Raw genomic sequence first — 25,665 nt, 5'->3', positions numbered from 1 at the left:
CCAATCTTTGTAAATTCCTATATGAAATTACATGATCTCCATGTCTCATATTAGAACTTCATTATGAACCAGTTTTCACAGTTTCCTGAAGGTTGCAATGTAGTTCATATCAACATATCAAAATATTCTTATTTTTGAAAGAAAATGCATATTTGCAAGCACCTCAGATTTTAAAAGGTTTTTTTTTAGTAAAACATTTGCAGTTTGAGCAGAAGCAAAAATAATTATGGGCAAAATATGACACCATGACAGCGATCCACCCACCATGGGTGCCTACTCACAATACAGACATTTGGGGAATTTCAGTTTAGGTAATAACTTTACCTGGGATCAGTGCTGGCTGTTGAGTTTTGGGGGGCAAGGAATGCCTTCCTTTCTATCCAGGTTATAAAACAAAGATGTGCAACTTTATCTGAATTGAAAGCTGTGCTAGATCGTTGTGTGACATGATTGGGGGCATACTCTAAAAATAGGTTGGCTAAATTTGGTTCCATTTCAATGATATTTAAATCTAATGTAACAGAAATATAATTAATGTGATTCCTAACCCATTCATATGCTGTAAATTTCAGCAGTGGGTTTCACATTATTTACTACCGGTTCATCCCGCGTGCACACGCTCGCTTCGTGTGCCTGGTTTGTGAGCGCCCCTGCCTTGCCTTCCGCGCATGCACCTGGCCTTCCACGCATGCACTTTGCTCGCATGGGCACCTTCTGCGCATGCGCCCAGCCTCAAAAACGTGCCTAAATAGGATGGCATACAGTTGGCAATTTCCGCTACTGGTTCAGGTGAACTGGTCCGAACTGGCTGAATACCATCTCTGATAAGTTTCTTTTGTACTTTTTCAGTTTTTGGAAATTTCCTAGAGCTTCTAGGAAAATTTGTGGGGGCTCCTCCATCTCTAGAACCTCAAATTGTGAAAACTTCATTATAAGATATTGACTTTGAGCTCCAATATCCTTTTTCTAATTCATCCCATAGAGAATCTAACAGAATCAAAACATTGTGATTAACATGTACAGTGAGATCCAGTTTGGTGCAGTAGTTAAGGCACAAGGCTAGAAATCAGGAGACCCATGAGCAAAGGTCCCACCTTGGGCAGAAATCCAGCTGGATGACCTTGAGCCAGTCACTCTTCTCAGCCTTAGGAAAGAGGCAATAGCAAAAATCTTTCCAAAAAAACTGCAGGGACTTGTTCAGGCTGTTTCCAGGAGAACACTGACTCAATGGCCTAGTAGTTCTGACCTAGGCTTCCCCAGCAGCACGAAGCAGAGTCCTTATCCAAATAAACCCCTCTTATTTAATTTACAGTGAATTCCTCTCCAGCAAAGTCTTTCCTCTCCCACAGACTTCCAGGATAGTTCACAATTACCAACCTTTATCAGGCTTGGAGAGTGGCCAGGCCGATATCTTTCAGACTCCACACTGTAACCAACAATACTTGGCAAGAATGCAGGAACATATCTTCACCCAAATGAACTAATTGTCTCCTGCAAGCTCCCCTTCTCTCCTCTTTATTCCCTATGGGAGGGGCCATTCACCATCCACCTGTGGCTTTACTCCTGAGTCATCTCTTATTCCTTACCTGTTCCCTTCTCGTGGCAGCTCTGTGTATGCGCACATGAGCTGTTCTCCTGCCTCACTGATGTCCGACTCTGAAGGCAGCTGACAACTGTCAAACGGCCCTGGTCCCATCTCTGCCCCTGACGCAGAGCCCTCATCAGAGCCTTCCCCAGACTCCAGGACTGGCCCATGTTCCTCCCCAACGTCCTCACTGTCTGAATCTGCTGCCAGATCCACTGGCCGCTGGTGGGCCACAACACCTACACAGAGGAATATATATGCAATAGTAGTGAGTAACAATCCATGGAAGAATAGCTGGATGTTCTGAATAGAACCAGAATAATGGGACACATTTTTAAAGTGTCCAAAAATGGGAAAGCCACATCAATCTCTTCCTCTCTCTCTAGACATGGATACAACTGTGTGACATTAAGGAACACACAACTTGATGTCTATGAATTATGGCTGTTCCATAGTTGATGAGCTGATGTTTTGGACAGTATTTTACTGAGCTAACGTTTTGGTCAACCTCTTGTTTCTTAGCATAACTGGATCTTCATTTAAGGTTGTGTTCTTTGTTGTAAAAATAGGGATGCTGTATTGTTTTATAAAAGGGTCCTTAATCTCACTGGTGAAATATTACAGAATATGCTTGGGAGATGAGTGAGCCAGGAACAGCTGATTCATTGGGAGTCTGCTCCACTGCTGTTTTATTTTTCCTGTCTGGGCCACTCAGAATCGTACATTGCTCCCTGGTGTAGTTCCTCTGCCCTGAGGGCATTAACGTCCCATCAAATTGCACTGAATGCCTATCATGCTACACAGAATGACAAAACAAAGCAAACCTACTGGCAACTTTCAAGGAAGCATTATTTTGCATATTGAAAACAACGAAGAGGGGGGGGACTGTATGGTTCAGCTCCTTCTTCCTCCCCTTTATTGCTTTGTTATTTCATCATTATTCACTGCGCTTTCTTTTCTCTTCCATTTGCCGAGTTTGGGCTTTAATGTAATGGCCATTCCATAAAAATGTTGCTTTTTTAAAAGGTTTGCATATCATCCCATTTTCTTTTTCAACCCTTCAGTTACCATATGGCAAGCAATCAGGTCTGCAATCACGGGGTCCATATTATGTAGCGCATGATTTCGGCATTATGCTATTACCCATCTGTTTCTGTAGAGAAAGACATGAACCCATGTAAGAAAGGTCAGTGGTTTCATTGCACACCGTATTCCAGAAATCTATCTCTGTTCACTTGAGATCACTTTTGTGATTTACTCAAGTCTCCAGGCCAGGCTCTTTCTTTTATTTATTTCTCTCTTTTAAAATAAAAATAAAATAAAATCTTAGACAATCAGCACAAATTTGTCTGCCTGGCTGTTGTATAAAATTATTTCTAGCTGTCATTCCAATATGTTCACATTTCACAACCTGCCAAGGCAACCTCCTCCTAATGCAAGGGAAAAGAACAGTCCCACTTAATTCAATTTGTTTAGCTTATTAGTTAACAAAGATGCATGAGGTTATTTCTCCAATGTTAATCAATTAACAATCAGGTAGCAGCCGCCTTTTCCTTTACAAAAGAGCATTAATAAAATGGGCAGTTGTTTTCTTTCACCAGTAAATTCTGGACATATGTTGTACAATGCACAACTGTTGGGGGGGCTGGGGAAGGGGTGATACAGATAAGTTACTTGTTCAAGCTACAGTGCATCTGACTTCCAAGTAGCTTAGGCCTAATGATATACAATAGCACCCGTAACTGTAAGATACAACTTATAGCTCTCCCTTCTCACTTTTCTGTCTGGAGTTACAGCACAGGGAAGAGAATTTTAAGGAGTTCCCCAAAGCATTGGGATTTGAGTCCAGTATCCCACCCACCCCCTTCCCCCCCGCCCCCAGCAAGTGCCTCCCACTTCATTTATTTCTCTGGAATAATGAGGCATCTTAGTTAAAACAGTATAGAAGGGGGACGAGGAGGAAGAAAGAAGAAGGACTGCAATGCACTCAGGAAAGCAAAAAGGCAAGGGTCTTCCCCCCCACCCGTTTTATCTTTAACATAAAACATGTGCAAGAGTGCTCCATTGGTTCTCCCACAAGGCAATGTTCCTGGGACCAGTCTTACACAACTGTTATTTTCACGGCTGTTTATGGAATGCACCATAATTACTTATGTCCTCCCGGATCTTGCAGGAGCAAGATCAATTTTATCCATTCTATTCTAGTTTCTGAGGTACTAGTGCCAGGGTGATTATTGTTATTATGGAAAAGTGAACTACAATCACCTACTTCTAGGTGCTGTCAGCCATGAGGTCAGAATTCCTGAGCTGCTCGTTGTCAGAACCACCATTTCCTTCCAGTTCTAGTGGGAGAGGAAACTTGCATGTTACCAATTGGTCCTTCCTGCTTCACTCTGCACTCACTCGTCTTCTTTGTAATCTGTCAGCCATCTAATTTCTGAACACCTAATATAATTTGGAAGCAGCTCAGACACAGACCTCCCTAATTCACCAAACTGTAAAAAGGAGGAGGAGGAGGTACAGCACAGATTTGTAAGTTTCTACTATTATTGTCAATCTCAGTCTAAGTATTTTTAGCCTTCCTGTGGAGTTGATTTCCTGGTCTGGTGTACCTAGTGGGGCAGACACTGACAGGTAACAGGAATAATAGTGGCTCTATATTGAGCAGCAACCTCTGGAGAGCTACCTCACACTTCATTCTATTCCCTTCCCCCCATATCTGCCACCTTTTAAATGGGGAACTTGACAGGTGTCTAAGAACACAGTTCTAAGCATCTCCAAATTTACTTCATCCCACCCAAAACCATGTCAGATTGATGGTGATTCTCTCCTGATAGCAAGTTATACCTGCCAGAAGGGGAAACGAATTCATGGGAATCCAACAATACTTCTCCTTAACTTGGTCCACAGTAAAAAAATACCATTTGCCAGCCTTCTTACTGAGCTTGATTAGTGAATGGCAATGGGGACAGCACATTTTATGGTGGCATATTTTTCTACCGACTCAAGGGCTCATGGCAAACACTTTAACCCGGTACAGAGGAAGAGCCTTTAGATAAAAGGTGAATATGGAATTTCATGTTGTCTGGCTTGTAGTACTTGCAGCTTAGTTCCCAGACTGAAAAAAGTACAAAGGTATGCTATTTTGATGCTTTCTTTAGATTACATTGATGTTTCTAGTAGTTGACATTTGTTGTGTTTTTAATTAACGTAAACTATCATATTATTTTGATGTGAAATAGAACTTTCTAAAGTGGTTTGTTTAAGCCTGTTATTGCCCAGATGTTTTGGAACTGCAGTTTTCGGAATTTTCCAAACACCAATGCAACCAACAAGTCAACCATCCAATCATCCATCCATCCAACCAACCAACCAACCAACCAACTACCTACCTACCTACCTACCTACCTACCTACCTACCTACCTACCTACCTACCTACCTACCATTTTGGCTGGAGAATTCAGCTCCCACATATCTCCATGCATGTCAGCTTGGAGAATATTAGTTGCACTTTCAAGATTTTTATTTTCACGCAGAGGACATTGATTTATTTGTGAGGTGGGGTGGAGGTGTTCTTCAACAAAAGATTTTGGATGGAAGAGGCAGCTATATTGAATACTGTAGGAGCAAGAGTGAATATAGATATTGAAACTTCTTCTTCTTCCTAGCTTTATTCCCATGCTATGGCAGGGTCTGCTTATTGAACACAGGTAGTGAATAATATCTGTATAACTCTATGTGATGGCACAGTGGTCAAAATACAGTATTGCACACTAACTCACTATTTACTGCCGGGAGTTTGATTCTGACCAGCTCAAGGTTGACTCAGTTTCCATCCTTCCCAGGTCGGTAAAATGAGGACCCAAATTGTTGGGGGCAATATGCTGCTTCTGTAAACTTCTTAGAGAAGGCTGTAAAGCAATATGAGGTGGTATATAAGTTTAAGTACTATTGCTATTGCTAGATTGTCTAATAGCCACCACTTTTATTTGCACAGAATATTGTGAATTAAAACTGCTTTATTCTGCAGATTTCTCTGGAGGTACAATATTTGGGAAGCAATGAGCTAAAAATGACTGCCCTAGAACACTGTAAATGACCCCTGCTGAATTTCACATGTCCTATCTTCATAATATGCCACTGAAATTCTGGATAAAGCTTACATGCCCCATCAGTATTGATGGAAGCGCTTTATGAATTGGAAGTTCTTTAAACCCAGAGTAAGTTCAAGTCAACACAAGTCCAAATCACTCCCAAAACAAATCATATTCAGTCAAAAAGAACTCAGCTAAAAAGAACATGCAGATCTTTGACATGTGTGAATAAAGAGAGCATTAAATATAAAATCCAATAATTCATCCCAATTTTAGGTTTGCACTAACAGACATACAGACTGGATAGAAGGCTGGATTCCAAAGTCTTCATCAGGCTAAAGTTTTGTCAGCTTCCCCTCCCGCTCTTCAACAGCTTCCCCCAACTTATTGGCTTCCATAGGTGTGAAGTGCCATGCCTCTCCCATCATCTCCAACCAAATGTCAAATTTGGTATGCTGGTACAGGGTAATGACTATTGTAACTACATTTGGGAGCACCATATTCTCCTTGCACTTTATTCACTAAATTTCATATTTCTTCATATGTAACATTTGTTTGACTATTCTGATTCTCAAAAAATGTTTTATGTGAATATTTATGAAAATAATACATCTATTACACTAAAGAAAATACTTGCAAAAATACAATATAAGTAAAAGTTAGGCTTTTAAAAAGAAAGATGAGATCCTGACATATCCTCCTAAGAAACTTGAGCAGAATAGTAAACAAAATACAAATTGTGTTTTCATAAACACACACACACAAACCATAACTGCATGTATATGTTGTAAACACTGTGAAAATTAATGAAAAATGTGAAGCGTTCCAAGTCATGACCAGGGGAGAGGAAAATTACAGGCTGACAACCATTAATTATGGAATAAATGTTATTCAAAAGCTGAAGTGATAATAGTTGGAAAGACATACAAGTACAGTTTGACCTACAGTTTTATTTACCACTTATCAGGCAACCTGAATGTCACCGTACCTATGCAAACAATGTGAAGGCATCACACCGAAATAAAACCTGGCTGTGGTTAATTAAAATGATTTAATCAAGGCATATGTATTTGCAATACATGAGCTGGAGCAATAAACAGGTATTTGTTGGCATTCTGAATCTCAATACATATTCAACACAAATTATGCAAGGATCAGAGTCCTGCTTCCAATGACCCATAAGGGGGTAGCTATAAAGACATGAATAAAATACCCTAAACACTTTCCACTTATATGTTGGAGGATCAGCATCACATATTATTTTGTATAAAGTAATATCCCCTGATATTGGCTAAGCAAAAACAGTTGGCAGGTAAACAGAGATTGGAAGCTCATAGGGAAGGTTTGGAGTAATATTTGACTCTTCCTGAGCTATACACATAATAGAAGTCATACACATAATAGTTGTCAAAGTCAAAACAAGAAAGTAGTACCATGGACAGCTCCTCATGAAGATGACTAGATTCGACAAAATAGGATTCTCATGACCATCAAGATTGGATGTTGCTTTGATAATGAATGGCAGTTTCATTGAGAGTCCTGTTGTTCAAAACTAAACTCCCAGAAGAAACTACTGAGCTTAGACCTCAGATACTGGCTGTGGTGGTATAATTCTTGACAGAAATGACTTTGGAGAAGATATGAAGGCAGTTTGCAAAACATAAAGTCAGTTCAGGAAAACAAGGCAGCATGAGAAAGAAACTTAAAATTGCTTTGGTTTGATTCTTTTAGGTATGGAGGAATGCTGTCAGGCTTTCAAAATTCTGTTATTATAGCCTATACCAATAAAGCACAGTTCCAGTATTTCTTATGGTGTTTGTAATCTGTTTTGCCTAAAACGAATGAAAATTAGGAGTTGTGTGATCGCACAGAATTATCCTTTCACACTTTGAAAAGTTCTGAAAAATAGCCCTCCAAACATATTTGCATTGGAAAAAATGGTCCCTTGGAGGAAATTGAACTTTCTCTCTCCTGCTCACTTCTATGCCAAATTCATATAGTAGATATAGTAAATCTTAATCAAATGTGGGTGTCAGGGTTCCAAGTAACACCCCCAATGAAAGAAGACTCTAAGGCTTCAGTTTTCTCAAAGTTCCATTTTATTAGAGATGTCATATTGGCACATCTGGGAAAACCCAAATCTGAAAGTTTCCAGGTTTTCCCACCCAAAGAAAAGTTCAAGTCCCTGCCCAACACCCACAAGTCCATCACATGACCCAATCAAAGCACTGTCCCAACTGGAGATGCCTCCCAGGTCCAGCCTCCCAGGTGCAGGGCAATACGGCCTTGACTTTCTGAGAAAGGAATGTTATTATGACTACATATCACCCATGCTCCATACAATCCCCCCTCCCAATTTCCCACAGTACTAAATGTGGCAGACCTGAAGGCCCAAATGTAAAAGATGGCTTCCAGGTCTGACAGGGAGACCAAAGCACAGGGGCACAGGATAATAGGTCAGGCATACCTCTCTTGTACACAACAGTCCCAATCCTAAGTATTCCATCACTGTTATTTGTTTGTTTATTTTTATTTGTTTATTAAATCTATATGCAGCCCATCTGTTGAAGCAACTCATGCTTGAAATTTACTTTAAGAAGGTCATGCCTGCAATTACTTAGTTCCTACTCTCAATGGATAACTATATATTCAGAACAGTATATAGAGATTTGCAATAAAATATGTTGATTGACTAGGTTCTGGATCTTCCTCTATTCCTCAGATGCAAAATTTTTCCAGTGTAAGCTACATGTCGAGGCAGAGAATTCATAAACATTACTGAACAACAGACAGCTCCTGTGGCTTGTTTCTTAGTTTTGATTAATGGCAATGCAGAAGTCTATTTAAGAGAAGCCAAGATATTCAAAATAGAAGTATACTGATTGACAAATACCAGACAAGGAACATGCGTGCACCAAACAAGCAATCTGCCATCAAGCAAACATTCACCTTTGCTGACCAACAACAGCTGTTTACTAAATGCAGAGGGAGAGAGATTTAATTTGGTGTTCATCAATGTTTGATCTAGAAAACATTTTTTTATAAAAACTCATTGCAGATGGACCACAGTTAAAGTATTAATGATATTGTTTTGTTTGTGTTTAGCATTTGTTTGTTTTTTTCTCTTGCCTCCAACATATAATATATCTGTATCATCAGTATACATACTGATAATCTATATATGAGCTATAAATTCTATTAGAAAAAAACCTTTAATTTTCTTTTATACTATATTGCACTGGGTACTGATGAAACAAAGAAACATGTACAATAAATATAATTTCCTAGCATATGAAATGTGTCTCTACAAGGGCATTAAAAAATATCAGCTCATTGGAAGCTTCCAATATATGCATGCATTTTCCCATGGAAGGCTAAACCCATTTCTCAAGATACTGTTTTCCCTCATCTAAGCATATTATCACAGTGTTTCTTTAACTAGGATAGCACCACTTTCAAAGTAGTGGATAATTTCTGTGAGCTTTAGACAAAGGCTCCAGAAATGATGGTTGATGATGATGAGGAGGAGAAGGAGGTCCATAAAGTTCATTGAGGTTCACCATATCATAGAGTTTGATCATGCTTCCTGATTTGCCCTCATGAAATCAAACTGGTAGATAAGAGATAAATTCAAACCATCACCTGTAGTTACAGTGGTAAACCTGATGCTACTTATTAGAGTCAATTTTTAAAATGGTATGACATTTGCTCCTAACTGTGCCTTTGCCAATGGAAGTACTCCAAATTCGATTTTCAATTTCACAATTTTAAACCATCAGGTCTTTCAGAGAATGCAAAATTGCTTCCCAACTAGTACCAGCATAGAGTGCAGATATTTGTCCTACCCATTAGACCAGTGCTTTTCAACCTTGGCAACTTGAAGATGCATGGACTTTGACTTCCAGAATTTCTCAGCCAGCTATGTTATATTACTCTGTACCAACCTCTGCTGGTTGCAGAATTCTGGGAGTCAAAGTGCACACATTTTCAAGCTGCCAAAGTTGAGAAACACTGCATTAGACAGTTGTCTATGCCAGCGGTCCTCACCTTTTGCAGCCTAGCAGCCTGGAGGAGAGGCGGGAGAGGGGAACCAGGCAATGCGAGCAGTGGGCATTTGTGCAACTCAACTTGTGTGAGTGCCATGCTGGTGCGCCTCCACACAGGCATGCAGCTCAACTTGCACAAGTTGCAAGCATGCAGGCGAGCTGGCCTACCACTCACCACAGCCCAGAGATTGCAAAGCTGATCCAAGACTTTTTGGCACCTGATTTGGTGGAGTAAATCATATACAACTCAAGATGCCAATTTCTCAAATCCATGGTGGTAGATGAATTAGTATAGTCTATAAATACTTATTTTGCTTTCTTTTATGCTGCAATTAGGTGTAACTCAAGTAAGTTAAATAACTAACATTATGTCCTTTCATACCACCTACAAACTGCTGTTGCTCTTCCTCATGGTGGAGCTGGCCCTGCTTGCTTTCTTAGAGAGGACAAGATCACTTTCTGACCTGTTAAGTGGCTTCAGACAACTGCATCTTTCAGTGTGCATCTAAAACAGGGGTGTCAAACTCAAGGCCTGGGGGATGGATCCGGTCCACGGGGTGCTTAGATCTGGCCCATGGGCCACCCTAGAATCAGCAAAGGACCAGCCTGTGGTGCCTCTACCAGTGAAAATGGAGCTTTCAGACATCCCGAGCTCCATTTTTGCTGGCAGAGGGTTGCAGGAAGCTGTCGCAGCCGAAAATGGAGCTCAGGAGCCCGTTTTCACTGGCAGAGTACTCGGGCCACTACAGGTGCCCCCAACATGAGTGACATCAAGCTGGCCACACCCACCCTGGCCACACACACCCAGGGCCAAACACAACCCTGATGCGGCCCTCAATGAAATCGAGTTTGACATCCTGATTGAAAAGATGCAAATCTGCAAGTCTAGTTTTGTAGGAGCAGCAGTTGTTCATCTGAGCATTTGTATATATCTGTATATCCCCAGGGTAAGGAAAAATGGGATTGCAATGTGTGAAAACAGAAACAACTAAACAATGGAAAACTGACCAAATTACAAGTTAACCTTGAATACTTAATAAATCCTTCAGAAGATGGAGGAGTAAAATATGCAGCCCTCTACTACCACAGTTGAAATTTGACATCCCTTCTGCCATTCTGACTGTTGAGAAACACCACCCCATGGATTTTTTCCCCTCCCTCTTGTGCCTCCATGGGACTATCCCATCTTTGAAGAGCCTTGGTCTTCTTCTTAGCAAATCCCCCAAAAATTCTCTCCATATGTTTTTTTCCTGCACAGATGATCAGAAGCCCTTTCTTTCTTTTCAGAATAGTTCAGGTACCTTGGCAGCATGGCTGATCACATACTGTATAAGCCATTTTTTTAGAAAAATAGAAATGCTTTTCAAAGAAGGAAGAGGAAGATGATTAAACACAATCTCATTGAAGGGCAGAGTTTGAACAAGAGGCAGAGGAGCATTTTTAACCAAAAACTGTTTTTTGGACAAATGAGGCATTACTGAATAGTCACGAGTAAAGGAAAACAATACTTTTGTTTCTTTCAAATTTTTATTTGGGGCATAGATCGCTGCTATTAATATTGCCGAATTGCCCCTCTCAATTTCAACAATTAGTAATCTACCTTTGGGGTCTGCATATTTCAGTTCTGTCTTCATCTCTTTTCTAATATATAGTGCCACCCCTCTCTTTTTCTTCATGGCTAAAGAGGTATAAAGATTCCCCAATTTTTTATGTTCCAAATATTTTATGTGTTCTTGTTTAATGTGTACCTCCTGAAGACAGACTATGTCTGCATTTTGTATAACTAATTTGTTAAAGAAGGTTTTTCTTTTTTTATGATCGTTAAGTCCATTTACATTAATCGATAGGATTTTCCAATCGTCCATCCTTGTTGCCTTGTATTGATTTACTTAAATTTGAGGTTGGTATTAGCTCGAACTGCTCTTTGAGGTCTTTGTTTCTTCCCTGCTTCACTACTTTCTTTCTCTTCCTTTTCTTTCTCCTCCATGCTCTCTTTCCCCGTCGGGACCTCTTCTTGGGATCTTCTTTGGGTGAGTTCTTCTTCTGTAGTAGCAGCTTCCAGTTCCTCTTTGCTACTTTGTTCGTCTTCTGACCCTCTCAGTTGGTCAAGGAATTCTTGAGCCTCCACCAGACTATTTATTTTAATTCTCCTCCCTTGCCAGGTAATCAGCATACCCTCCGGCAAGGTCCATCTAAAAAGTATATTCCTTTTATTCAGCTGTGTGGCCAGGAATCTGTAGTCTCTTCGTTGTTCTCTCACCCTCCTCGGCACTTGCTTCAGGACAATCACCTCCTTTTCCTTATAATTAATCGGTTCTTCTTTTACCATTTTATAAAAGATATCCTTAACTTTCTTTCGTGCGAACCTTATATGTACCTCTCTGGGTAGTTTGTTCCTTCTAGCGTAATTCGTCTGTACTCTGTACACCTCGTCCAATTCTTTTATTATGTCGTTTGGATCCTGTTGGAGCACCTCCGCTATTAATTCCGCCATTACTTGTCCTAAATTTTCGTCCTTGTCTTCTGTAACGTTTTGGAAACGCAGATAGAAAGAGGCCTTATCCATTTCCAACTGCGTAATCGATTCCTCCAGATCCCTATTCTGGGCCATTAATTTTTGATCTACTGTCTCTAAATCTTTCTCTTGTTGTTCCACCTTAGATTCTATTTTTTGTATTCTCTGTTCATTCTTTAGAATGGCTTGTTGTATGTCACCCATTTTCTGGTCAATGCCTTGTATGTCTGTTTTCATTTCCTGATGATTATTAGACATTTTCTCTTGCATTAAGAGCATTGTCTCTTGAATCATTGCTAATGATGCCTGCATCACTTGCATTGTTGGGATCACTGATGTTTTCTCAATTTTTGGTAGCCCTTCCATCGACTTTTGGGTTGCAGGGGATGACATTATAATTGTGGGACTTCAGACGCTGGAGGTTACTTTCTTTCCTGTTTTTGCCACAGTGGATGCAAAACTTGTCATCTCCCTAAGCACTTTCGCCTGTTCTTTGACTATCCTTTCTATGTTCCTCCAAACCGTCATCCACTAATTGACTTCCCTTGCTTAGTTTAACAGTACTAAAGAAAAGAAAATTTTTTTTTTAAGATATTCCCAATTTACAAGACAAGTAGAAATGGTATAATCGACCTTTTCTCCACTATGCTGCCCACTACTTAGCTTTGTTGACTAATCATTATTTGAAAGCTGTGTTTCTAATTTAGCTCAACTCCTAATTATCAATTAATTAGATTCTCAATTCTTAGAAAGAAAATACCAATATATATAATCAATAAATTAATACTCAATGTCCAATCAGTAGACCCTTAATTAATTGATGTTATAAATTAAATCACTATTTTATAAAGTTAATCCTTAGTAATATTAAACACAATAGTCAATCAATAGTCAATCAATAGCCACTCTATGCTCACAGCAATGAAAAATAGAAAAACAAGACACAAAGAGTAGCTGATAAATAAATGATAGATATATAAATAAGTAAATAGTTAAATAGATATATATATATAAATAGGTATATAGATAGGTATATAAATAGGTAAATAAATAGAAGATAATAGGTTCTAATATGTCTATACAGGTATTTAGATATATTAATTAGCTATGTTGTATTACTGCTTTTAATACTTTGAATATATAAATACTTTGAATAATTTAAATACTTATATAAATATTTTGAATACTTTAAATGTGTAGAAAAAGAAAAAAAAAGAAGAAGAAATATGTATATATTGTAGTCTTAGACTATTTTTAAAGTAATAACAATATGTATTAATACAGATTTAAATTCAGGTCTTCTTAGTCCCTTCAAGTACCACACTTATTAGAGTCTATGCAAGAAAGTACATTGATTTAATATCACCCTTCTACTTCTCGCTTCTTCAGGATCTCCAACACCTTGTAAAAAATAAGTTTAATTATTCCGTTGTTCTCTTCCTGGTGCTCCTTCCTTCCTCTCTGGCTCTTCGTTATTCCTCTCGTTGGTATCAAGTATGGTTGCACTTCCGGTCCTAAATTTCCGGTCGTTCTCCTCTCCAGTCAGCAGAATCTCTTCCCCCATGTCCTTAGAGCTCGATCTATGCAGCAAATTAAATCCAAAAAGGTAGTGCCGCTGGTCCGCTTGCCGATCTTTCCTCCTTCTTTCTTGCCAGCCTGTCTGCGATCTTTTTAGCTGTCAATCCTCCTCCTTTCTTTCAGTCGCCGCTTTTTTCCTCTTTTGAGCCCTTCCACTCCGACCCGGCCAACGAAGCTTTATCCGATCTTCCGATCTCAAGCGCACTCTGGAGAAAGTGGTTGCTGGTGTACTCGCCTCTCTTTCCCAGAATCTTTGCTTCCCCTCTTGTTGGCTATCGTGGCTTCAGGTCTGCCATTAAGAGGCAGACACGCCCCGTTAGCTTGACAGTGGAAATCGGTCACGCCGGGTGGGTTTGCGCTCCACCACTTGACTCACCGAAGCCCCACTATTATCCGCGAAGCCCTCCAGGCTTCCACGCCTCGAATGGTCCCCAAAGCGTTGCGTTAAATGGCAGTGGGAGAGAGCGATCACTCTCTCCACGCCATAACACCATGAGTCACCAACCGGAAGTCAATACTTTTGCACTTTTAAGTAGTCTTGTAAAGGAGGCAATTTTAGTGCCAATGGATTCTACATCATATAAAAATGTTTTTTAAAAAACATCTGGTCATTCTATGGCACATTCAATTAATTAACAATGGCTTCTCTCTATGAACAAATTAAGTAAGTTGAATACTTTAAGTCTGGAAATGAAATTGAAAATAAGGGGGTAGTTTGCACAGTTTAGAGTGGGGTGTGCTTCCTAAGTCTACAATAAACAGCAAGCAAAAAGACATGTATGAAACTTTGAAAAATAGATCAACAGGCTCATATGAGCTCATAGAGTTGAAGAATGAGAAAGCAGAATAGATTAAGTCACCAAAGTTGCTTTAATGGTGAGATGGGCAGTATACACATTAGATAGATAGATAGATAGATAGATAGATAGATAGATAGATAGATAGATAGATAGATAGATAGATAGATAGTTAGATAGATAGATAGATGATGGATGGATGGATGTGGGTGGGTGGGTGGGTGGATGGATGGATGGATGGACAAATACATTAATAAACAGTATTTCATTCTCGGACAGCGATGAGGCTGAGGAAGAACATGGGCCAGTCCTGGAGGCTGGGGAAGGCCCGGATGAGGGCTCTGTGTCAGAGGCAGAGATGGGGCCAGGGCCATCGGGGAGTGAGGTGCCAACTCAGGAGCCTCCAGAGGCTGACAGTAGAGAGGCAGAGGAACAGGAGGAGCCTGTTCCTAGTACATGTATGAGAAGAGCTGCCAGAAAGCAAGAGCAACTAAAACTAAACTAAACTAAACTCAGCTAAACTCAGGAGTAGCTAAACTCAGGAGTAGGGATGATTAGCCCCTCCCATTAGTCTTAAAAGACTAGCAATGGCTCTTGGGCTCTTTGTCAGAAAACAACATTGATAGACTTGTTCTTGTCTTGCTGCACTTATCTCTGGTCGGCGTCTTCTGCTTCTGAACTTTTGCCAAGAGAAGCCTTTGGCAGTTTGCCTAATTAAATCAAGGTTGGTGACTGAAGAACTTGTGTTATGAAGAATTTGTTTTAGTTTGGACTACACTGAGAATGAGTTAATTCTCAGCTGCTCTAATAAAGTCTGTTTGTTTTGGAACTGTTTGCATCTAATACTACCTACTTGGGCTTGGGTCACAACAAGCAGATTACACCAAATGAGTCCACTTTGTTAGATTATGGTACTATGTCAAAATTCTACTGAATAAATTATGACTAGATATATAGATATATAGGAAGCATAGATAAACATATCATGTGAACACAGAGACTGCATGTACATCAGATACTTCTGAGGAAGGGGAATGATGATCTGTGGAAACTCATGCAAGGAATTAAATTTGTTGGTATTAATTGTTTAAAATGTCATAATGCTTTTGTTTTTTGCTGGAAAAAAAGGCTAACATGACCTGTGGGAAGCAATTTGAGCTTAGTTACACAGTAAATATTGTTCTGGCTTGTCTTGATTTTATGACAGGTTATCAAGTCTTGACATTAATAAACAAATCTAATTCTCAGCAGCATCTGCATAACTTTGTATTATGCATTCCTGATACCACAGTGCCTGAGATTGGTATTTTTTCTTTTATGTTTTAAGGGGAGAAAAATGTACTCCAGCATATTTTAGGCTTTATCACTAACATAAAAAGGGTCTAGAAATGTGTGCCAAAGAGAATACTGGAAACTAAGTATTTTCTCAATACTCAGAATGCAAATATTTTCTTGTCCAACAAATGCAACCTTTTTTGCCTAATAGCAAGTTGGTGAACATGCCGTCAGTTGAGCTTGACTATTGAATTCAAGCTTTATATTGCTGTTGATTATCTGATGATTAGCAAGCTGATCTATAGCTTTGTACTGCATTAAGGTTCTTACCATAGGTATGCTTCAAAATCCCAGAGAAGGCAGAACTCAGAAGGTTAGGTTTCTAAGGTGGACAAAAGTCACCTCAAAAGTCTCAATTGAGCAGTACCATGACATGTGAAAAGAGAAAGGTAACTATATTTCAGTACATAATAAAGCAGCAACCAAAGGAAAATCTTTGGTCTCATCTCAGTAACTTTATGGGCACATCTGTGCAGTTTTCATCACAACAGTGTAAGGGTAGTTTCTAGTGTCCCTTTCCCAGATTATTCTTTCTTTCTCAGTCTGTTATTCTCTGATAGTTTCCATCCAAATACTAACCAGGCTCAATATTTGCTTAGCTTCCAAGCCCAGGCAAGGTCAAACAGTTACTGCCATCTGACTCAGCAAATAGCAACTTTAGAGAGTAGAAGAAAATTCTCCATAAGAGTGGGACTGGCAACCCTGGCAGAATGAGAGCCAACGTATAGATCAGCACCTCAGACCAAGGAGATTGCCCCAAGTGGCATGAGGAGACCATAAGAAAGCAGGAGGTTTTAGAGATCTGGGAATTGGAGCAAGCCCATCTCTATCTAAACTGCAGTTTGGAGGCTTTAAAACAATACTGATTTGCATATTTCTTTTCTGAAGCATTTTTGGAAATGGTTTCTGAATATTAAGAACCTACAGAAATATTAAGAACCTACAGGTTTCATTATACTATGTGTGTTTCCTTCTATCCCTAATGAAAGACGTTCTATATGAGTTTAAGTACTTAAAAATTATTTTGGAATAAATAGCAAAAGATTGTTGGAAAAGTAGATTTTGGAAAATGATGAATGAACTACGGGCCCAGAAAATCTTAAAATATGACTTTGAAACGAGAATCCTTCCTGTAGGGTGATAAAAATTATATTAAAATATGAAGATTTTGATTAAGGCTAAAATATTTATGTTTTTATTCTGGCAACTCTTAATGAGCATTTGCTGATTAGGACTGAAGGATAAAGTTTTTAAATTTGTTGATAGATAAAAGGAGATATGAGAAGAAATATTTGTTGAAGTATCAGAGAAGGGGATAAGTTACTCAAATAGTTTGATAAAGGGAGAAGTCATTTCTTTATATATCTTTTTCTTTTCTATACTATTTTTTCTTTTTCTCTGTACTTTTTATTTTTTATAATTGTTTCAGTTTGTATTAGTTTTTAGCTTGGTATTTGTAAACTTTAATAAAAAATATTAATTAAATAATTAAAAATATGGGGAGGGGTTGCATTTCCACTTTGCATAATGCCTGGAAACAGCCTTTGATACTTTTCTCTCATCAGCTTCCAGGTCTTTAGGCAAATTTAATCATCTTGCAGTGATGATATCAGTGTCAACTCATGAAGCATTCCTGACCTGCTCTCAAGTTGCCATAGGCCAGGCGGATGGGGAACCGAGTCTCGCAGCTGCATCAAGGAACTTGTACATCAGTCAAAACAAAGCACATTCCAGCCAGCGATTGTCAAGACTGTCTCCAAGGAGACCCACAATGGCCAAAGGGAGTGACTTCTACAGCCCACAAAATTGCTTCATTCAAATGTGACTGATGACACACCTTGGGGGAAGGGGGGAAACAGGAGCCAAGGCGGTAACTAAGTGAGGTCAGAGTTGGCTTCACTTGGTTCATGCTGACACAGCGCTCCTAATAAATAACTGGATTTCTTTTGAAGTTTGGCTTGAGGCTCATGACTTAATTAGGGCATCGGTCGGAACCCTGACAGCCAGCATGTCAGGTTCTGGCCAACAGTCATAAGCTTTCAAGATGCCACTAGCCTGTCTACTTCTCCCTCCCCACTCTCCAATTCACCTGCACTCCCATTGTGGCCTATTTATCATCCTCATATAAGCATCCACTTTTCTTCAGTTCTCACTGTGTTATGGGCTTTAGGACAACAGCAAGGAGTAATGGTGACAGTGGAAAAGTGGTATTTCCTTCAACTCTTTCCCCAAAAGAAACCCTGGAACCAAGACTGCCAAACTGAAATCACTTCCCTATTTGAGAAATTTGAATATCCATCTGAAATAATAGATTCCTGCTAATCTCTGACATAGTTTCAGAGGAAGGTACAGGAAGAAACCTGGTCAAAAATACCTGATAGAATCACCCATTCGCTTCATGTGCTAGAAGAATCTCAAGGGAGTTTTGAGTACTCACAAAAGGACTGATCCTTGGGAAAATCGGCTTGGCCTCTGTATTATAGCAGTAGTCTTCTCATAAGCAGCGCTTCAGAGGAACTCTTATGCTTGAATACACAAGCAAGTATGTGAAGAATCTAACAAAAGCAAAAATGATCAAAAAAACACCACACAAATTAAAATGAAGGCTACAATGAACAATAAATCTGGTGCAAGAGATATATTTTCTATATATATCCTATGTATATCTTCTCTCTCTTTCTATCCCTCTCCCTCCCTCCCTCTCTCTCATCTACAATATCTATATAGCATAGCATAGCATAGCATAGCATAGCATAGCATAGCGTAGCGTAGCATATCTTAGGATAGATGAGAGTGAGACACACAGACAGACAGACAGACAGGATATATATATATCCTGACAGTATATATATCCTATAGATTTTCTGAATGGTGAGAGAGTGAGGGCCAAAAATAATTGCTGGTGGAATATATTGCATAACTTGGGACTCATGCAGGAAAAAGAATCCTTTCCTCTATGCCAGATAAGCAAGCCTCTAATACCAGGAACATCTTTAGAAAGGGGGTCTCCTACCAAAGTTATCTCAAGACAAATATGAAATGAGAGAAGTGATTCCTTAAGCACAAAGCATTTAAACTGTTCCTGCTAAGTAATTGGCATCCAATGAAGATATTTCACTATAGGCAAATCTTGCACAATTGAGCAATCTACCTGTTGAATTTTGAGCGTTTGGATACTTCTAAGGGATAGATCAATATAGAGCATATTGCTTTATTCAGAATAAAAGTAAAGATTTCCCTGTCCATCGTGTCCAAATCGAGGGCACAGCGCTCATCTCTGTTTCTTGGCCGAAGGAGCTAGTGTTGTCTGAAGACACTTCCGTGGTCATGTGGGCTGCATGGCTATATGCCAAAGGTGCACAGAATGCTGTTACCTTCCCACCAAAGTGGTACCTATAAATCCACTCGCATCTGCATGCTTTCAAACTGTGAGGTAGGAAATTACTCAGACTAGAAGAATAGAAAAGCAAAGTTGGATTGATTCAAGAAGGGTCACAGTTGGTGCATTTGTTGTATTCATGCAAATGTACTCCCTACCCTATTCAACAATTGTTAATCCAGTGATAGTAGAAGATTTTTTTAAAAAAACATGCCCAGACTGTAGAGAATTCCCCCCAAAAACCCAATATTCTATTTATTATTTATTTATTAAGTAGACTTATAAGGACATTCAACTCAAACAATGTAACTCTGAGCGGTGTAAAAGAACAAACAACAAATAACAACCCAATACCCCCCACACACACACACAACATTAAAATATATGCAATATATATAAATATAAAGTGGTGAACAAACAGCATAACAAAACCAGCAAAATGGGACTCATTCAACTGCCCCCTAATGCCTGGGGTGAAATCCAGGTCTTGCCAGCTTTTCTAAAGGCAAGCAGAGACATGCCATTTATCGGGGGGGGGGGGGGTAGGAATTGTCCCAAAGAACAGGAGCAACCCAGAAAATGCATGTTTCCTTAGGATGATGACATTTCCAAAAAGGAACCTGGAGCCTGCCTTCCATGTGGGGTATGTAGGTGGACAGATATTTTTGGGAGAAGGCGGGAGAAATGCAGCTCTCAGAGAAGTTGTATTACATGGGCAAAGAGATATGTCTGCTTGCCTCATTCGGAACTCAAGCTATCATGTCCATCAGTGGTGGGTTTCAAAATTTTTTACTACTGGTTCTGTGGGTGTAGCTTGGTGGCTATGGCATTGCTTGGTGGGCATGGCTTGGTGAGCGTGGTGGGGAAGGATACGATAAAATCTCCATTCCCACTCCACTCCAGGGGAAGGTTACTGCAAAATCCCCATTTCCTTCCGATCAGCTGGGACTTGGGAGGCAGAGAATAAATGGGGGTGGTGGGGCCAGTCAGAATTTTTACTACCGGTTCTCAGAACTACTCAAAATTTCCACTACCGGTTCTCCAGAACTGGTCAGAACTTGCTGAAACCCACCTCTGATGTCCATTTGACAATATAATAATATGCATCCACGTAATTGTGTGATCTCAATTGCGTCCTACAGAAAAGGGGGACCAAAATTATATGTCCAGCACATTCATGCAGTTATTTCTTGGAAAGGGGATCCTCACTATGAAGAAATAAAAAGCAGACCCAACTCCGACAACCTCAATCTCATATCTGAGTGTGTTTCAAATATTGCTTGGGACTACTGTTGTACCATACAAAGGTTCGTCAAAAAGTTCTGAAAACTTTACCCACTCCTCAACTCTTGATCCAGATCAGAGTTTTACCACTCTATCTTAAATACTAGGCCAGCCAAGCTGTGTTTGGAAACTCTGATAGAAAGGAAAATCTCCCTCTGTTAGGCATCTTGAAAAAAAAAATCATTTAAAGAAAACAAAAGATCTCCCCCATTTCTTAACATGACATTAATGGGTGACTACTTAACACGCTATAATGAGCAATGTCTAGATTGGCCTGGATGCTTCCATCACAGAATGGCTGACTGTTTCTCCATGGACTGATTTGTTTGGGGTTTTTTTTTTTAAACCTAACACCTGAATTATTTCAAATAATTCCCTGTCTGAAAGTTCAGGATCGGTTAATGTTGGGCAGAGCCCCTCATTCTCCACAGTAAGCAGTTCAGATCTATTTATTGTCACCAGGCCGGCAGCTCTCATTGCTGTGTGACTGGTTTAATTGTGGGCTGTAATAAAGGTCATAATTAATATCCCAACACAGACACTAACAAACAATTTTAAATTGCCAGCATAATCAAATGATGCAAACATCTACGAGCTACAAAAGTTCATTGCCGCAACTGACAATTTCTTAATTGTATTCAGTCATTCATGGAAATTTTATTAACATCGAACTGATGTATCCTGCCCCGTCTTTGTCACAACACCAGGGATCTAATTTCATTATTTTCCACAAGATTTGCTTGACTACTGCCATGATTCTAATATTGCTTTCGTCCAGATGTTTATGCTATTTAAATTAGGAAGAAAAGGCTTTTGGGTAAACACAATTAAATAAGTTTTTTTTTTCAAATTTAGTTTAACAAACTTCTTTTAATTAATGCATATTGCTGCAGTGTTGATGTCTTTTGCCTTGATTTTTTATTTAAATTCAGTCATTCTCCACACCCCCTGCCATGATATGAAACACGTTCTGTTTGTACAGCTTCCTCTCTGCTTATAGCAACCTTTTAGAGGGTGTATGTTTTTTTTTTTACCTCCACTTATGTTTGAGTGCTCATTAGAGTGAAAGATATTGGCGCTTTTTAAAAACCCTTTACTCTTAAATCAACTTCTACTCAATTTTGCAATGCTATTGCCTACTTTAGCTGTTTTTCTCTCCTTTGATTTGTTATATTTTTAGAAAGCACCTAAAATGAAAAGAGAAAGAAAAAGACAATTTTGTTTACTTCTAAATCTTAGTTCAGGACTGTGATAATTCTTATACTCAAGCACTTAATCAAAGCCTGCTGATACTGCATAAATGTTGTTGTTAGTATTATTCCTATTTTGTGTTATAATCATGCTATAAATAGTGGAAAATAAAACCAACATCTGCTCAGAATCTAAGCGTTATTCTTCCTATCCAACTGAGGTAGAAATACACACACACACACACACACATGTATATGTATATATATATGTGTGTGTATACACACATATATACATATATACATACATACATACATATATACACATACATACAAATTTAATAGAAAAACAAGGAGGGTTACAGAGGTAATGGGACAGTGATGTTCAAATTTATTTATTTATTTATTTATTATATTTCTATACCGCCTTTCTCCCGTAGGACTCAAGGCGGTGTACAGTCAAGAAAAATATAGACACACAAACATCATAAAATTGCTAATTAAGATTATTACTTAGTTTGGTCAATTAAATAAAACCCAGAATTAGATAACATTTAAAAAATCATTCACATGTTCATATGTTTAGCCCCGCCTGTTGGAACATCAGGGTCTTGAGGGCACGGCGGAAAGTACGGAGATCAGGGATATTCCGTATTGTGGTCCGCACAACACTTACAGTTCACAGAAGCTACCAGAAAATCCACTGTTGTATGTTCATATGCAATTCCAGAATGGTAGTTTGCAAAAATGGATCCGTGACTGAAAACTGAGTTGTTGAAGGATACAAATGATAACATAAGCATCAGTGTGAGAACTAGCATTTTAAAAGTTAGTTTTACTTTCAACTAGTTTCACTGCATTAAGAGAAACTGCAGCCAAAGAAGTACTAGAAAATACAATAATTATCTAAAAACAGGCTGGAGATCTATTTCGCTCCTTGGCATTTAAGGGATTTCTACTGAAGACCATTCTTAACCAACATCTTTGTAATGATATATTAGAAGTAATAGAATGTTTGGTACACTATTGAGTTTAAACACTTTGTTTTAAAATGGAAGTAATTAGAAGGCCTATACAAATACAAGTAATCATTTTCCTATTTTCCAAAGAATACAAACTCTTGTGAGATGAAAGCATAGTAAGAAGGTAAGTAACTTGATAGTCCTTACATTCTTCAAATGTTTATTAAGTGGTTCATGATTCTCACAAGTTTGGAGATATATAGGATGGATCTTTCTTCCAAAATGAAGAAGAGGTGCCAGCAAGAGAAAGAAAGATCTGAGTTTCTCGACAGTAGTGGGTTGCCCCCGGTTCGGACCGGTTCACAAGAAACCAGTCCGAGTAAAACCGGCGGGAGGCTCCGCCGACTAACCCGGACATCATCATAAGTGATCTGCACATGTGCAGAAGAGCACTCGTGCGGGTGCGATGTGAACCAGTAGTAAAAGTAAGTACAACCCACTCCTGCTTCTCATGTGTGCGCGCACACACACACACGTATTTCAAATGAATGTTGGAAATGTAAAAGTAAAGAAGGGACCTTTTATCACTTATGGTGAATATGTGACAAAGCAAAGAAATATTGGATTCACATCTTAATTCAGAAGATTCTCAAAGTGAATATAAAGATGAAATCAGAAACTTTTCTTTTGAGTTTAATGGGAAAAGATTTGGAACAGAAATTTGGAACTTTGATGTTATATATATATATATATATATATATATATATATATATATATATATATATATATATATATATATATATATATATATATATATTTGTTTATGTAAGTTTTCACGGGTATGTATGTGTGTATAGTTAATATTTCGGGTTTCTTCCCGTATAATTGTGGATATATCCCTAAAAGGGTAGAAGCGACGTTTCGGCAGAATCCCATCTGCCATCATCAGGCTTATGCCAGTAGTCATTAGTTAGTGCAAAATGACTACTGGCATAAGCCTGATGATGGCAGATGGGATTCTGCCGAAACGTCGCTTCTACCATTTTAGGGATATATCCACAATTACACGGGAAGAAACCCGAAATATTAACTATACACACATATATATATATATATATATGTAGGTCTTTGGTTATTCGGGTCTTCTCCCACATAAAATTGGAAGTGTCTTGGCGACGTTTCGACGAAGTCTCATTCGTCATCTTCAGGCTGGTGTTCTCGGCTTCGTGCTTCCAGGAGCAATTTGCACAAAACCTGAGAAAACATATATATATATATGGACTCTGATTCCCACAATGGATGTATGGCTGCAGAAGTTGACGAAGTTAGCAGAGAGGGCTAAACTGCTTTAGACAAAGAGAAAACACAACTACTTTTGTTTCTACTTAGAAGTGCTTCTAGACTTTGTTCTCGAGGTGGAAAAAAATGAAACTTTGATTTTGGGTTTTACCAATTAGATAGGTTTGTTGTTTTAAAAATGGCTATTTTATACTATTATGTAAAAATAAAAATTTGAGGTTTGATGTTATCATCTTATTCTATTGAACTAAAGGGAGTCAGAAGTCAACACCTTTTTTTTCTTTCCTCCCCTTTTTCCTACACTTTTCCCTTCCATTTTCCCTCCCCTATCTTTCCTACTATTATTTGTATATTTTTGTACCTTATAGTATTAATAAACAAACAAACAATCAAGGAGATCGTTAAACACATGCAAGCTTTTGTTAATTTTTTCATGAACCTTATTCTTTGGAAGTAAGACTTCCAATGTCAGTGAAACAGAGGACGGCATCTTCCAATGAGGCCCTTCTCAAACTAGGAGATAGTTTGCACCCCATTGATGGAATTCCCTCCCCAGAAAAGATTGACTGACAGCCACATTAGCATCATTTCCATGTCAGGTGAAGAGCTTTCTGTTTTCACAGGCTTTTCTTTGGCACTTAATTCTGTTTTAATTTATATTGTTTTATATTTTGAATCACTGCCTTGCTGCTCTCTAGTTTATGTAGTGTTTTTATTTGATGTTACTATATACTATATACCAGAGCCATGGTGGCACAGAGGTTAGAATGCAGAACTACAGGTTATGTCTGCTGACTGCCAGCTGCCAGCAGTTTGGCAGTTCAAGTCTCACTGGCTCAAGGTTGACTCAGCCTTCCATCCTTCCAAGGTGGATAAAATGGTGACCCAGATTGTTGGGGGCAATATGCTGACTCTGTAAACTGCTTAGAGAGGGCTTAAAGCACTGTGAAGTGGTATATAAGTCTAAGTGCTATTGCTATTGCTACATTTTTAATCCATATGTTTTATATCAGAGGTGGTATTCAGCAGGTTCTGACCAGTTCTGGAGAACCGGTAGCAGAAATTTTGAGTAGTTCGGAGAATCGGTAAATACCACCTCTGACTGGCCCCGCCTCCATCTATTCTCTGCCTCCCGAGTCCTAGCTGAACAGGAGGAAATAGGGATTTTGCAGTAACCTTCTCCTGGAGTGGGGAAGGAATGGAGATTTTAAAGTATCCTTCCCCTGCTATGCCCGCCAAGCCAAGCCACACCCATCAAGCCATGCCACGCCCACCAAGCCATGCCCACAGAACTGGTAGTAAAAAAATTTGAATCCCACCACTGGATGACAGGAACCAGAAGCGCCAACCAGAGACATCAGTTGAATGATCCAAGGACACAGGCATGGAAACAGAATGTGAATGCCTAGCAAAGGTGCCAAACCTCAGAACTGTTACCAAAACAACTAATTTGAACTTTATTGGACACTAGTAAGATGACAGGTGGGGGGGGAGGGCCTGAGAAGGGAAAAGCTATCCAAAACAATACAAGCCAAATCAAGACGTATTAAAACTTGCCACTGTAAATGTTGGGGTGAGAAGTAGAACTAAAACAACAAGTGGT

At 39.1% G+C, this 25,665-nt stretch overlaps 1 long non-coding RNA gene across 6 annotated transcripts in view; it reads right to left on the bottom strand.

Annotated features, from left to right (window-relative positions):
- Positions 1-25,665, bottom strand: part of LOC117671492 (uncharacterized) — a 282,485-nt gene that overhangs the window by 119,389 nt on the left and 137,431 nt on the right. Inside the window, exon 3 of one of the 6 annotated variants that reach the window (XR_015731570.1) lies at positions 18,389-18,506. The exons of the other annotated variants lie outside the window; for them this stretch is intronic. This is a non-coding gene — a long non-coding RNA (uncharacterized LOC117671492). The remainder of the gene's footprint in view (positions 1-18,388; positions 18,507-25,665) is intronic. 6 annotated transcript variants of the gene reach the window in all.

This window comes from Pantherophis guttatus, chromosome 1, assembly GCF_059756535.1.
Source record: "Pantherophis guttatus breed Tessera chromosome 1, ASM5975653v1, whole genome shotgun sequence".
Classification (NCBI taxonomy): Eukaryota; Metazoa; Chordata; class Lepidosauria; order Squamata; family Colubridae; genus Pantherophis; species Pantherophis guttatus.
The sequence above is the reverse complement of the archived record's forward strand: the minus strand, read 5'-3'. Positions and strand labels throughout refer to the sequence as shown.